Source organism: Apis mellifera, linkage group LG14 (genome assembly GCF_003254395.2).
Source record: "Apis mellifera strain DH4 linkage group LG14, Amel_HAv3.1, whole genome shotgun sequence".
Classification (NCBI taxonomy): Eukaryota; Metazoa; Arthropoda; class Insecta; order Hymenoptera; family Apidae; genus Apis; species Apis mellifera.
The window spans coordinates 9,864,172-9,879,536 of NC_037651.1; the positions used below are offsets into that span (position 1 = coordinate 9,864,172).

Sequence of the window (15,365 nt, forward strand, 5' to 3'; positions counted from 1 at the left end):
TCTCGTTCGAGTTGGGCAGATTGCCGGCCTGAAGAAAAAAAAAAAAAAGCGACGCGTGTTTCGCAATTTCGTGTGGCTGCCCAATCGTGGAAATTTCGCCGAAGACGACGACACCCCTTTTTAATAAGACGTTTTTACGAGCCAGACGATAGAAAGAGGTAAACCGTTCGTTGACGCGACGAAGACGCGAGACGGGATGAAAAGGAAGAGGGAGGGAGGGAGGGGGGAAGAGAATAAAAAGTATTCTCAGGCGCATCTCGGTGGGGCTGACCTTGCAAGTCTTCACGGGCCACCAATGTAGACCGGCAAGAAAATAGAAAATCGTGCTCCTAAATGCGGGCGGTGTGATGTCATGCGGAAATAGCCGTCCGTCTATGCCCTCCGCCGCCGCGACGGAGAAAGGCGAATAGGGAATCTTGATCGTTCGACCGATTACCCCGTCACCGGGCTTCCAACGAGCCCGATAGTTTCGCTATCCGCCAACGAAAGTTCGTCTTTTCGAACAATCCTCGTCATTTTCCACTTCTTTTTTCCTCACGCTGTCCGATAATTCCTTTATCGTTCATGATTGCGCGAATTTATCGAATTTCGTATTTCTTTTCTTTATCGTGTAATAACGAGACACTCGTTTGTGTCACTTATCGTTCATTGTGGCCAAAAACAATAAATTTATCGATATATACGCGATAACAGCTGTATATATGTGTATTATATATTGCAAAAAATACTTACAGAAAATTAACGTAGAATTACGTAGAACGAATTCGAGGAAATCTCGCGATCGATGAGATAAAAATGTTTACAAGATCGGCTGGATTATCTTTTTTTTTTCTTTTTTTGATATATCGCTTAATTCCCACGTAATCTTTTCTGCCATTAACGCGTCGATTATCACTGAGTACGAGTGTAATATTAATATTCGTTTCATATGTTGCGATTATATTTAATTCTTAAAATATCTTATATCTTTAAACGTTTTAAACAACAAGTAGTCGAGTCAAATCACTAGTCAACTAAATCACAAACTCATGATTTTTTACCGTATTCCGTTTCAAACATATCGTAAATATGATACAATGTAATCACTAAAAATATATATGTGTCACAATTTTTACATGTAGCTTCGTGAATAATATTATAAAATCAAACACGATCCTTTATTTCATTGATTTTAATTCAATAACGATAGAAATTGACGGTGATGATACGATCAACGATGAACGCGCCAATCAAGAATACAATAAATTACCCATGATGCACTTCTAATTGATCATGTGATTTCAAAATACAAGAAATTGCCCAGTTTGCATTGCGTCGAATCATGTGATTGGTGGGGGATAATTTGTAGTTGATTTTCCGAAAAATCGACGAGTTTATCGTACGATTAAATAATTTTAAAAAATTTGCGAAGAAATAATTAAATATCGTGTATTTATCTTTGCCAAATATTATGCGTGTTATCGAAAAAGCGAATGAAGATGACGAATGAAGATAATTACAGTATTTTTAAAAAATTTTTAAAAATATTTAAAATAGATCAAATTGATTTTCTGAAAAAAGAGGGAAGAAAAAGAAGAGAAGAGCGAAAGAAAAATTTTAAACGATATTTCGCCGCGAATGTCGTAGATAAAAGTCACCAGGAATTCAAGTCCAGAACTTTGCGGATGTGTATGAGAACGCTCGCTGTCATACCGCCGGCATGATTGCGCATGCGCATGGCTTACACTTGACGGGCTCAAAAAATCAATGACCCCGCTTAGTCGTGGATCCGTTTACAAGTTTTTGTCTACGAGTTGAGAAGTCGAAGATTAAAATCAGACATGGATTCGAGACAACGTGGACGATGAAACGACCGATCGGCGTGAACGAGGCAAAAATTTCAGATGGAAAGAAGCGATGGAGGAAAATGGACAGTAAGGGTGCAGCCCCGGTGGCGGCGCTGGTGTAAAACGGCCGAATAGCGGTTCGGTGAAACTAGCCGAGCGACCTCGGCTCGTTTCGGCTCGCCGCGTTAGTTCGTGTTCTCTCGCAGTACGCGACGGATGTGTTCTACCCGCGGCGAGTCTCGCGTTCTCTATTCGGAGAAAAAAAAAAAACTGTTATCCGTCACCGAATGAGCGTGGAACACGTAATTTAGTGATTCGCGTGTAAATAAGAAACTGTGCTGCAAGTTGAAAAACAGAACGGAACGCGTATCTCGCGAAAACGATCACACGAGGTCATAGTGCTCCAACCGGCGATAAAGTTTCATAGTGACTTGTGTAAAAAAAAGTGGTGAACCAGAGTGCGCGAGTATATCGAGTTCGCATCGTGTACGACATTTTCGAACGCAATTTACGACGAAAGAAGTCCAATAATCGGATCGATTTTACGTGGTAACGCGTGAATTGTCAGGGAAGAATATACCATCACCGTCGCCGCGGTGCACCGTCCATCCACCTTTCGCGTTGCCGCGAGTGCACGGGATAAAATGGCGCTTGGTTTCGTCCGTGTACCTCTATCGACCATGACAAACAATTTAACGACGGAATTGCGTCGACGCCAGTCGCGACGTTTTTGAGCACGGAACATTTCGCGGTATCGTTTCCCCTCTCGCCCCACCTTCTTGCTCCGTTTCGGTTGTTTTCCCCTTTTGTCCGTGAATCGAATCGAACGTCCGTATCGCCTCCAGCCACGAGTTCGAGCCGAGGAACACAATTCACGTTGGAGAAAAACAGTCTCGAAAATCTGCCGCGTTCGCAAAGTGGAATTTTGAAGCGGAAAGTGAAGCTACAGTAGGCACGCATCGTTAAGGTGAGTACACGACGCTTGGTTTCAATTCGTATAAAATTCTCACTAGATTCGTAAAAATCTAGCGAAGCGTCAACATTCGTGATCCATCCTTAACGCGAAAAATTATTTAACGGTTTGAAAGTACTTAACATAAGGGGGACTGTTCGTTTTGCGTTTGTTATTTCGCGACTTGCGACACGGGATATTAACGATCGCAGTGAAAGGCATTGATTCGTCGAAGCTCAGAATGCTGTGTCAGGAGCGTAGATTCCATTCGAACAGGTTTGCCATTTCATTCGCGTTACCTTCCCCGTTGCAAGAGCGGCCAGCGAGACGCAATACCGATCCGGATTAGGTTATGTCGTAAGGCAGGCACGGTTTTTTACGGCTCAGAATCTTTGCAGATTCTTTCGAGCGTGCGTAAAAAAGTGCGCATCGTGTGTTTGCCGTTAACAATTCCATAATTATGCAAATAAATCCGAAAGGGTGGACTATTTGAAAGTCCGGAGTGACACGCACGCACATACGAGGAGTATATCCGATGTGTGCATAGGTAACGCGTGTATACCCAGTCGACTGAGTACACACGCGCTTTCGCACGCGCCCAAACGTGCCAAACGTGGTTCGCCCGTACACGCGGGTTACATACATGTACTACTCGGAAAATGACAGGCCATCGGTGAACCGGTATGTTTGAGCTTGCCTCCTCGTGTAAATATTTTGCGTTGGTAAACACCGGTCACGATGGATCATGCCCTCCTAAAAGGTAGACGAAGAGGAAGAAGGCGAGCTAAACAACGGGATATCCTTTCGCGTTTTGCGTAATCTCGCGAGCGAAAGAGTCACGAACTTCGAAATCGTAAATTATCGCGTTGGCACAATTGGTATGTTATCGACACGTTCGGGTACATTGTTGCGTACGCGCCATGTTTCTCCGCGCTGTAATCAGATTCCATTGTAAATGGGAACACGATACCGCGTATAGAAAACGTATTCACGGAAAGAATATACTTATATTCTACGGAGAGGGTAGGGAAAAATAAATAAATAAATTTTGGCGGAACGAGAGAGAGAATAGGAATTTGGGATTGACGTGGCCATAGATAGAAAAATGCCAGCAACCCCTACGGTTTCCTACCTGTTGGCACAGGTAGAACGTGTTTCTCTGTTCGCGATCGAATGGTACCCAATGCCTGGTTTACCGAGCTTGTCACGTTTCCAGACGTGACGAAATTGTAGAAATCTCGCTTTTCTCGTTACACTCGACCCCGCATTCGCATTACGCGGAACATAGATAGACGACACAGGTTTACGGATCGTTTAATTAACAATTTCGAATCGACAATTAACGTTCACGATTGAACGATTTGTTTGTATAATCTCGCAGAAAGATAGATATAAATAAGGCGTGTAACGTAACGCCATGATCGATAGCGTGTTCGCCGTTAAAGTTTCGTTTCGTTTTTCAGTACAGGACCGGAGACATTCTCGAGTAAGTAATTAGCCTCAATTTCGAGTTCCGTCTCGAAAGCCGCTAATTCACGGTATAACGTTTCTCGGTCTCTCGGTACGTTCCCTCCTTTCTTTCTTTCTTTCTTTCCCTCCACGTGAGAACGAATTCTCGATGTTTGTCTTCACGGTTGTGCCACCGTCAGATCCGGCCGATAATCGTTGGACCGTTAGACGAAAACGATCGCGCGCCAAGAAGAGGCGATCACGAGTTTATTCGTACGCACAGAAGTTCGAGAAGCTCGCGGTAAGTTCGACCGATTAATTACGATCACCGGTTTTATTCGAGCGTATTCGCGGTTATCGTGCGCGCGGCTCAGATCCAGACATCGGTTGCGCGCACACACTAGTGCGTAATCGCATCGTGAAAGTGTTACAAAGCGATTCTCGCCGGCCCTGTGGATATACGCGTTCGTCGCTCGATCGAGCGGTCTGCCGCGCCAGACCTGTGGAAATAGTGAAAGTAGTGCAACCACCTGGCTCGTCCTTTGAAAACCACTTGCACCTACCGTGTACGTGTACCTACCTTTGCCCGTACGCGCTCATTTCTTTGTCGAGCTATCGAGTTACACGTTTCCCAACAATCGAACTCAACTCTTTCTGCTCCCTTCTATACCCTCTATATCTCCCTCCTTCTCTTCGTTTCGCTCCCTTTTTTTTTCTTCAAATTATCGACGCGACAGATATCGATCTTTCTCGAAAGCGCAACCTAGGATCCTTGGAAATTTCGAGTTGGCAAGTGGCTTCCGATTCGAATCTCGAGCTTTACGTTTCCAACAATGGAGGGGAGGGGGACAGGTTTTCCTACTCCTGCGCTAATCTCGCAGCTAGCATCTAGGATCTAGAGTTACCTGGTTGTATACTTCGGAACGCAGGCCCCCATCTTTCGTTACCTACTATTGCGTCGTTCGCAAGGTCGGTTCCTTTTTCTCTTTTTTATTTTATTCCACGCGTATTTATAGATAACGGTCGACAATCCATCCAGCGGAATAATACCTGTATATATATATATATATATATATGTATCTGTGTTTAAAAAGAATCGATTTCGCAACGAGTTCCTCTCATTAAACTTGACACACCGATATTTTTCGTAACAAATTACAAGTTACCCGCCACACGTGTAACTCCGCTACCGGAATCGTTAATGAGCTCGCCGATTTCCATACGTTGGAACATACCTCGAAATTGATTCGCCTCTCGCGCACCGTGGAATTAATAATTGCGCGCCCGGTTGAATTAATAAACTGGTTGATTAAGCTTCGCCCAATGGGACACCAGACTTTGTCGCCGCGAACATATTAGTCACGATACAATCTCGAATAATACCATCGTTCTTCGGAATTCTTGTTCTCGAGATAAAAAAAGAGAGGAGGAGGAAGGAAAGGAAAGAAAGAAAGAAAGAAAAAAAGGAATACGTACGTACGTAGGTACTCGATGGAAGATGGTACCTCTGGCCGCGTATCAAATTTCACTCGCGCAATATTCAGACAAATACACTCTCGGACATTATTAATTCCGTAATAAAAACTGAAGTACCGAAAGAGGAAACCTCCTTGCGCAATTTCATTTACATAGGATTTTTATCTCATTATTTACTTCGTGGAAGGGAAGGTTGTAAATTTTTATATCATATATATATGGAGAAGGAAAATGATCGAAATTGGCCGGAAGTACGAAACTTGCCATTATAATCGAGAGAACATCTGTGACATGCGCAAGGATAATGATAATTAACAACGATATCTCGTTATATACACGTTTCGAAATATCGTTCAACTTGAATATCGAGTCGAGCCAAGGGTGAAAGGTATTTCGACCCAGTTGTCTATCCGCTCGAGATTAAAAACTCGGCACCGATTTGAGGACGAGCGAAGCAATCGTCGAAAAAATCGATCTTGCCAAAACTTGCTCGAAGATGAAAAATTGATTCCGTTTTATTTTTGCCCCAGTTCCCTCCAACTTTACGCAGAGTGGAGAAAAAACTTATCGAGCGTTGACAGGTTTGCATAAATTACGATCAACGAGCAGGAAATTTATCGCGTTATCGTTATCGTCTCCTCGATTCTTTCTCTCTTTCTCCCCCTGTTTTTATCGATAAACTAGATTTTAATCGAGCTTGGTTCCATTTAACGGGAAGAAAATCCCCAACGGAGAGACGCTTTTTTTCGCCTCATGAATTTTCCCGTAAGACGACGTCCAGCCACGTGGCCTCGCATTCCGGTTAAACGATAGGCCACGTGCTCCCTTTTAACGCGCGATTCTCCACCGACCCGAAACGTTTCTCTCCTCCAAATAAATTCGATATCGTGTATAGTTTAAACGTCGCTCGAGGGTCATTGCTATCCGAAAGAAAGAAAGAGAGAGATAAAAATCGATGAAAAGAATCGTAAGATTTCATTTTATTTTATAATCCGAGCGATTGTCAATCAATTTCTTTTTCATAGAAACGAAACACGACGGAGGGATCTCTTCTCCCGCAAGTGGTTGCAGCATCCAGCTGCTAATTCGGAATTTAAAGTATAATGTTCGCGTTGCTCATTGTTTTCGGGTGGCTGGCTTAGCGCGCACTGCCGGCGAATTGCCAGAACAATAGCGGTAATTACCAGGATTTCGGTGGAGGCCGAATTATGCGGCGGAGGGCCTCCTCCGATGAATTTAAGTTTATTTTCTCGTTGACAGGCGAGCGTGAATGGAGATTCGCCTTATACCCCGGCTGTGCTCGAGTTTCATGGGAATCTGGCCAATGGCCGTGCCCCATCATCCCTATCCCTTTCTCGCGCACACCTTCTTCGCAGCTAGCGATGTACATATGGCTGCGTTTTTTCCTTTTCATTCGGGGGACCATTTTTTTGGGAAGTGGGCGTACCTCTTTCCGGTTTTCGCCCCATTGTGTTCCGCCCTGTCCGATTCTTCTTCTTCTTCTTCTTCTGCTTCATCGTCCTTTACCCTCCCCTCCTTTCCCACTTTTTCCTTCATCTTCTCCTCTCCATCGACGCGTATTCCCCCCTCCTTCTCCTCCTCCTTCTTCTTCTTCTTGTTCTTCGCTAAGAATGTACCCGAACTGGTATGCGCGAGCGTGCATTGGATCTCGATTGAGCAAGCGTGTCTACGAAATACGTTCGTGTTTCTTTCACGCAAATCCAAAGATAAATTTACTCCGTGCAATAATAATCGGCAATTAACGACATCGATCCGGAAGGGAGGGAGGTTTAAGGTTTTAAGGTCAGGAAGGCCGCAATGCGGGGAATATAAGGGATAAAACGGGGAAAGGATGAAACGATTCGGTTTCGGCCCCGTCACCTGGGAGAGACACTCGAGATACGTAGAGGATTCGTGGACGACAAAACGTAGCCGGTCGGGCCAATTTCATTCGAAAAAGCCGTAAAGTACAGGTTAGGTTGGTCCGGTCGAAAAGAAAGGCTGGTTCGCATTGTGGCTCGAGACAAAGGGACATTTTTTTGTGCGCGATCAAAGGAACGACGAAAGAGCGAGAGAGAGGGAAAGAGAGAGAGAGAGACCCTTTTACCCGGCCCTGTATCGAGCTCGACTGTATTCTCGACTTGGCTTCGACACGCTCGAATTAATGATTTCCACCGGCATTGATTCTTTTTCCCTCCTTCCGAATATATAAGCCTCGAAGAAACATTCAACCTAATTATTTTTCCCAACTGTTTTTCTTTCCTTTCTTTCGTCGACTCGATCAGCAGCCTCGTTTTCGCCAGTTTCGGATTCCGAGATGGAGAGAACGGTTGGAGGACGGGAACCGTTAGAACTGGTGCTTCTCCTCGCTTCTCTTCCCGAGCTCGCCACGAAGAAGAACGGTTATCTCGCGGAGAGGATCAAAAGATTCGGGTCGAGGTTAATCTCCACCTCGTCGGCTACGAGCCACCTGCGATTAATCTCTTACCACCTTTTTCCATCCTTTCTATCTTTTTCGCGACTTGGAGATTTCATACTTTCCTCTCTTTCTCTTTCGCTCGCCGAAATATCTCGATAGAGAAAGAAGAGAGGAACGAAGGACGTTCGCTCCGTTTTCGCTCGATCCTTTCCTAGGCGAAGCAAAACGATCCGTCCTTCATCGACCGCTTTATTTGCACTCGGCTAACGATCGGTTGCCTTTCCAATTTCCGTCTTCTTTTCTCTCTCTCTCTCGAAAGAAAGGAAATTCGAGGATTGACGGATCCGTTTTAATCGAAAACGGGCGCGGTAGAAAAACCTGGTGTTTGCCCTCGGGATCTTCGGCCGCTGCACCGCCTTTCGAAAGAATCGGGGGAGAGAGAGAAAGAGATTCCTCCTTCTTTTATTCCAACGCGTAGTTTGCCGGATCTTTGAATCTTCGGATAAATATTTGACGTGTGAACAGCTGCCGCGAAAAACACGTTCGTCACACGTCCCTCTCTCTCTCTCTCTCTTTTCTCCTCGTTCGTATTCCTCGATTCGAGGAAACCGCTATCGATATCGAGTCTCGATATCGACCCGCCAACTCTTTCGTTCCCGCGAAACAAAAACGGCCGAATTAATTTGCCCGAGGCACTCGATCGAAAATCGAAGCGGAACAGGGACAGAGAAGAAAGAAGAAGAAGAAGAAGAAGGCGAAAGATGGGATCTTTCGAGGCCGATTCCATTTTCTCTTTTTTCCTCTCGAGGAAATGACAAATTTCACGGTAAAAGTTTAACGAATCTATGGTTTCGGTTTCAAAAGCGGAGAGGGGGTGTCGCGCAAACAACCCCCTGACAAATTTCTTCTCGTCCTTTGTACGCCCCAGAGAGGAGAAAATCTCTTTTCACCACGATTTTCTGTTTTCTGAGGAGCTCGTGGCTTCTCTCGGAGTTTTGTGAGAGCCGCGGGACACCTGGCCACCTCCGATCTTCCCCAATTCACACCCCTGGACCGAATTCAAAGACGACCGAAAAGACGGAGGAAGAGAATTGGAGGAAGCGCAACCTCCCTGCGCTTCGATTTCTGTATTTAAAAATTCGAATCTATCCATTTTCATCCTTTTCACCTTCGACGACCGATCGATCATTTTCTCAACCTTTCGATCGTTATCGTCGGCCCGTTGCTCGTTTCGCCGTTCTTAGAAGCGGCGATGATTCAATTCTGTATTCCGCCGAGTAGATAGCGCGTTAATAATACCGAGAAACGGTATTACGGGACAGCCGGGCCTTTATCTATATTCATTATCAACGTCACGACAGATAAGGAGCGAAAGAATCTCGCGGAGCACAATTGGATTCACCGGGATCAATCCTATGTATATATATATATATATATATATATATATATATATATCCCGTTCTCTTTGTTCTTCTCCTTGCCCCGTGTGGGCCGCAAGCTACATGGACAAGTGGGTTAAGTCAAAAGACGATTGGAAGCTGTTGCAGCACCCGCTTTCCCTTAACCCTCCGATAAAGTCGAATGTGATCGCGATACGGAAGCGAAACGGTGGCGCCCTCTCCTCTTACCGCCAACCGAACGTGGTCGAGTAAGATTTCGCAGTCGGGGAAACGAAAAAGGGGAAGGTGAATGGAAATAGTAGTAGCTCGCCTTCGGTTCGTAATTATTATCCGTAGCTTTGAGGAAAAGGATAAACGATTGCTTCGTTTAACCTTCGTGATTTATATCTCTCGTTTCTTTTTTTATTTTTACGATGGAAAAACCTTCGTAAATGTTAACATCGGACGAGGGCAATAAAAATTGGAATGCTCGGGAATACGATTTATGCCTTGTAAATTATTCGATCAAATCTCGGGAAAAATTCATCGGGATAAAGATCTCTACGACTTGATTTCCGATACGATGGTATTCGAAACGGGACGACGACATTTGTGTAATCGTTCGCTTTATTATCGGGAAAAATTTCTTTTTCGAAATAAAACGGGAGCTCGAAAGAATCTCTCTCTCTCTCTCTCTTTCTCTCCGTTCGAGGAAGATTGAGAAATCAGGAGCGTGCATAGGTGAATGTGTGCCGCGTGCGTGTGTACGTTCTCCCCCCCTCCTCTCCCTTCTGGTTCTTCTCGTTCGCTGGCAGGATATATACAGAGGGCACGTCTACCTTCCTCCTCCTATCAGGCGGCTACATTAGCCTTTGTAGATAGCGCTAAGTGCCCCTGGATATTTCCAGGCCTGCCAATGCCAGCGGATCAACCGGATATCGGCCGAGTGGTACGTTGCAAGCGGTTCCTCGTCACGAGCCGACCGGTATAATAATCGCCGCCCCTCCAACTCCGCTCCTTTCTTTCTTTCTTTCTTTCGTTTTGTTTCTTCCTTCTCTCTTAGTTCCTTCTTTTTTTAGAAAGCTCGCGTCACGGGGGTTTAAAAATCAATCCGATCGTGGAAAAAAAATTTCCTCCTCGAGATGCTTTCCCATTCGAGATTGGACGAAAAGTAAAAGCCGCTTCGATCGAGGCCTCGATTCGAGCGAAGGAGTTTAGGGGGGGATGAGGATTTAGACGAGGGGGGGGCAGGGGTGTCGGTTACGCGGCAAGTAATAATTTGTACGTGGGTATGTATCGTGGCCCCGTGGTAAAACGAGCGGGACCTAATAATAAACGTAATGACAACGTCGTGCATAGAGAGAGAGATATACGTGTCACGCGTTGGGCTGTAATTTCGTATGTAAAGTAGCGCCATTGTAACCGGTGTCCCCGTATAGTTACGCGTGTCTTCCACACAAGCCCTCTTCCTGTCCCGGGGCGACCGCGATTCTACCACACGCTTCTTCTCGGACGCGATAATGCGCAGCGCCGTCTCTCTTCTCGCGTCTCTCCAACTATCCTGAACGACCGAGGCCCAGCCCTCCAGGCCTCTCTTTCGCGTCTTTCGTGGAACGAAAACGAGGCTTTCGAATCTTTTTTCAGAAACGAGACTCCTCTTCTCTCTCTTCTCTACCTTAACGAGCCTTAACTCGAACGACGAGTGAAAAGCGCGAACGAAAGTGGTGGCGCGTAAGAAAGTAAGTCGATAATAAGAGAATTCTCACGCGAGAGAGGCCGGTCGCCGAAAAAACATTCGGTGAAAAGTGTTGCGCGCGTCACACGCGAGCCACACGCTATTCTTCGCGTTTACCGTTTTATCGCGTTTGGGGCGAGGTGGAGATGGATGCGTAATCGCGATGCGCGGCGTGCAGCGACGCCAGTTTCGGTTAGGCGAGGATGAGATAAGGGCAATAGTTTTGTGGATATATACACGTAGGAGGGAAGGATGGAAATAGAAAATAGAGAGCGAGTTGTTGTCGGGGGAGGGAGAGAGAGTTGTTGTTTGTCGAGAAATTATTGAATTATACGTAAATGTCGGGATACTCTCGGTCGAATAAATAACGAAACCGGTTCCTACCGGGGTGATATTTTTCTGCGCTTGTGAAACTGGTCCATGGTTATTCGCGATATTTATGTAACTGGCGCCTGCCGGGACACCCCATTGCCCTAATGTTGCCGGATAAACCAACAAACATGCAAATATTATTTTACCCGTGTTCGCACGCACGGGGGTATAGTGGATTGCCCCGGAAATTCTCCAAATATTTCGCTTTGCCTCCTCCCATTGTCGCGGCAAAATTGGGATACGGGGAGGGAGGAAGAGAGCGTGTTGTTTAAATAAATAAACGTAAAAGCGAGTTTCCGATGCAAACCGCACATATATATATATATAAATATATATCTATATATACGTAAACGTTCTCCTTCTCTCCCTCTCTCTCTCTTTCTGTCCCCCTAAACCGCGAGCAAAATCTTTTTTAACGTCATCGTTCTAATCGCCGATATACGTATTCTCTCGCGATAAACAACGCCGGATTTAAACGTCCAAGATTCTTCCAGGTTAATCCTCTTAAAATAGAATGGCGGTCGATTGGAAATAATCCGTAATTATTCGTAATGAATTTATGAAGAAACAAGTCCTTTTTCCATCCATCGATCGCGTTATTGGAACGAATGGATCGAACAGCGGCAGATTGAGATTTCGTTCGATTCGGAAATAAAAGAGGCGTGTCGAGTAAACGAATAAATAAATAAATATATATATCGAGACGCCTGTCGCGGAGATAGATTCGTGGATAGATGCGTGGCTGTGGAACGTTTAGAAGGAAAACAAACGGCGGGGCGCGAGCAGGAGGAAAAATGTAGAGGGGTGGGGCGGGTGGAGTAACGCGCCACTCGTAAAAGTCTCGGTGAAGTCGTAAAAACTGCACCCGACCGGCGGCGCTCCGAGCCGTAACCGCGATCGCAACGACGAGTTACGAGTTACGACTTCGACGATATATCCGCGGCCTTTCCGACCAGTTTCGTTCTCTACTTTCACTCTTAGTCTAATGAAGAAAAGAGGAGAATTTCGTAGAAGAGAAACGCGAAACAGAGAGAGAGAGAGAGAGATACACTATTCTCGCTTATTCTTTCATGAGGGAACTTTAACCTTTCTTCGACCAAAGATTTCTCCCGTGTCGCGTAAAAAAAAAGAGGAGGAGAGATTTCCTCTTTTTTTTCCCTCACGATTTATTCCTCGATTTTCCGGTTTTCCGTGTGATATCGCGGTCGTTTCGGGACGGATACGCGTTAAAAGTAACTTTTACAGCACTCGTGGGACACGGTGGGAACACGCTCCTCCCGTATTTGTGACCAGAGGCGGCAATTCGAAGCGTGTACGTGTATACGCGATCACTCCCGGATGACTCGGTCTATTTTCGAAATTCCAACCCCAAAGTGCACTCTCGTGTAGCCCGTACAACGCGTTACAATTACTTTCCTTTTTCGTCGACTCGCCACGCTTCTCCTCGGTTAAAAGAAGGGACCGAGTCCGAATAATCGGCGGACCGAGATCCTCGTATCCCCCTTATCCCCGCCCGCTTCTTCCTCCCGTAGCCGCGGGCCAAACATGTTAGCCTCGTTGGATCCTCGAATATTCGCGATTTCGAGGCTCTTCTTCTTCTTCTTCTTCCTCTATCCTTTTCTCCCTTTCCCCTCCCTCTTTATTTCTCGCGTATCTAAATATTTTAACGGGCCCGTAAATATCGCGAACCTTTGAAAACGACGGGTTTCCACCGCAGCATTCTCGATTCACGAACGCCCATTCACCCTACCGCGTGCATTTTTAATTTATCCGCCAACATCTGCCGCTTATAATGCCCACCTCTTGGAACTGTACCCTTGTTGTTGTACGAGGAAAAGAAGAAGAGAAAAAGAAAAAGGAGAAGGAGAAGAAGAAGAGGAAGAAGAAAAGGAGCGTCTCAATTTATATACGCTCGTCCTTATTTCAGCGGGCAGACCGAAATGGACGAAATGAAAACGAGTTTGGTGCTTTATACGAGTCCGCTACTTTGGGTGTCTCGTAGGAATTTTAAAAGGACCGATTTGTCATAGTTTCCGGCATCCTGTGCAAGGGTACATCGTCGAGCGGCGATTCCTTAATTGGGAGAAGGCTAGAGATGGGAGGCGAAAGGAAGAGGAGGAGGAGGAAGAAGAAAGGATAGGAGAGGGAGAGAGAGAGAGAGAGATGTGGAGGAAGGCTGGTTTATTTTTCCAGTAATTAAAAATTCGAACGTCTCGTCGGTTCGGCTACTATTCCCAGAGCTCGATTAATTATCGCCCCGAGTGGCTTTCATTGTCAGGATCATTCATTCGTGGAGGCCATTACGGGGAGGTAGGACCGAAAAAGGGAAGGAAGAAGGAGAAGGGCCCGGTGCAAAAAGGGCGACTCGAAAGGTCTTCTCTCGCACCTTATACCTTGTCGTAAGCCACGCTCCACGCTCGCTCGAACGTGACCGTGTAGACTCGAAATTCCGCAAAAAAAGGCTACCGGCCGGCCTGCCGGCCCCTTGTACTTCATTTCTTCCCAAGCTTGCGTTTAATTCTGCCTTAAGTACCACCCTGTGTTCGGCCACGTATCGTTAATTCCCTCGCCGTTTCGCTCGCCGCGAAGGCGATCGATAATTATCCGAGTTAAACGTAAATGTAAATATCCTTCGATTCTATATTATTTATTTCCGAATTCGAAAAGTATTTGTATATATTCGCGCGTCGATATCTCTAATGTCGTCTACGACGCAAAAGCGACGCTCCACATTTTCGGGTTGTCGGAACGGCGAGAACGGGGAGCACGAAAAATCGCATCGCGCGAATAGCGCGAGGGGCTTTGAGCCGAGGCATTATCGGGAGGGGAGGGGGGGGGGGAGGGGGAAGGAACGAGAGGAAAAAGCGTCGGTCGGTGGAAGGAAAGAAGAAAAGAGGTTGGGCGTATTGTAGTGTCTGTGCATTAGCGGGACTCTGGCACGCTGGAGTATATCATTAAATATGAGAGCCGCTGAGTCGGGAGCAGCTCGATCGTTTCTTTTTTCGTTTCCTCGTCCTCCGACCCTCTCCCCCGGTCCACCTTTCTTCTTCTTTATCCTCCCTCCTTCTCGCTCTCCTTCGCTCCACCATCTCGCAGAGTCCACCAGTCTCTCGGAACACCACTCGCCTTCTCCTTCCCTCCTTCTTTCCATCTTTTCCATCCGTTCCTCTGCTCTCTCTCTCTCTCTCTCGAGCCGACTTAGGTGTACCTGAATTCTCGAGGTCTCCTTTCATTCCCATCTCTCTCTTTCTCTCGAAACTCTTTCTTCTGTCGCGCGGCTCTCTTCTTCCCTCGGCCTCTCCTGCTTCCTCCATCGGCGTCTCTCGTAATTGGCGTGACATGCTCTCTCGGTCCTTCGTTCTACGGTCGACTCGGAGGAGAAACGGAGCGTGCAGACGATGGACTCTTTCTCTCTCTCTCTCCGCGTTACGTCCTTCGTCCTCGAGGCCTCCGCGATGCTCCCGCTTAGCAAGGTTGCCGCTATTTCCCTCCATCTCGAATTATGGATTTCCAAGGATCGCTCGCACCATTTTCTCACCGATACCGGTGAAAGGAGAGGGAAATGGAAAAACTTGGCGAGCGAATTCCGCGTTGTTGGGTATCGAACTTTCGAGGCTGCGATCAATCTCGAATGGAGGCTCGCCAGATTTCTTCCCTCCTTCCATCCTCCTCCTTCCTTCGTTACGGCATTTTTATGACGATTTCCCGGTTAATCGAAACCTTCCTCGACTCGAACTTTTTCTCCTCCTTCTTCTTT

At 46.2% G+C, this 15,365-nt stretch overlaps 1 protein-coding gene across 18 annotated transcripts in view; it reads left to right on the forward strand.

Annotated features, from left to right (window-relative positions):
• The first annotated feature begins 1,747 nt into the window (after positions 1-1,747).
• The window catches only part of EphR (Eph receptor tyrosine kinase), a 77,106-nt gene continuing 63,488 nt past the window's right edge, over positions 1,748-15,365 (forward strand). For 6 of the 18 annotated variants that reach the window (XM_006565587.3, XM_006565591.3, XM_006565589.3 and 3 more), the window contains exon 1: positions 1,750-2,793. The gene's annotated coding sequence lies outside the window, so the exon portion shown is untranslated. Of the gene's footprint in view, positions 2,794-15,365 lie in introns of all 18 variants that reach the window. The other 12 variants (XM_006565593.3, XM_006565599.3, XM_006565595.3 and 9 more) reach the window with 6 other exon arrangements.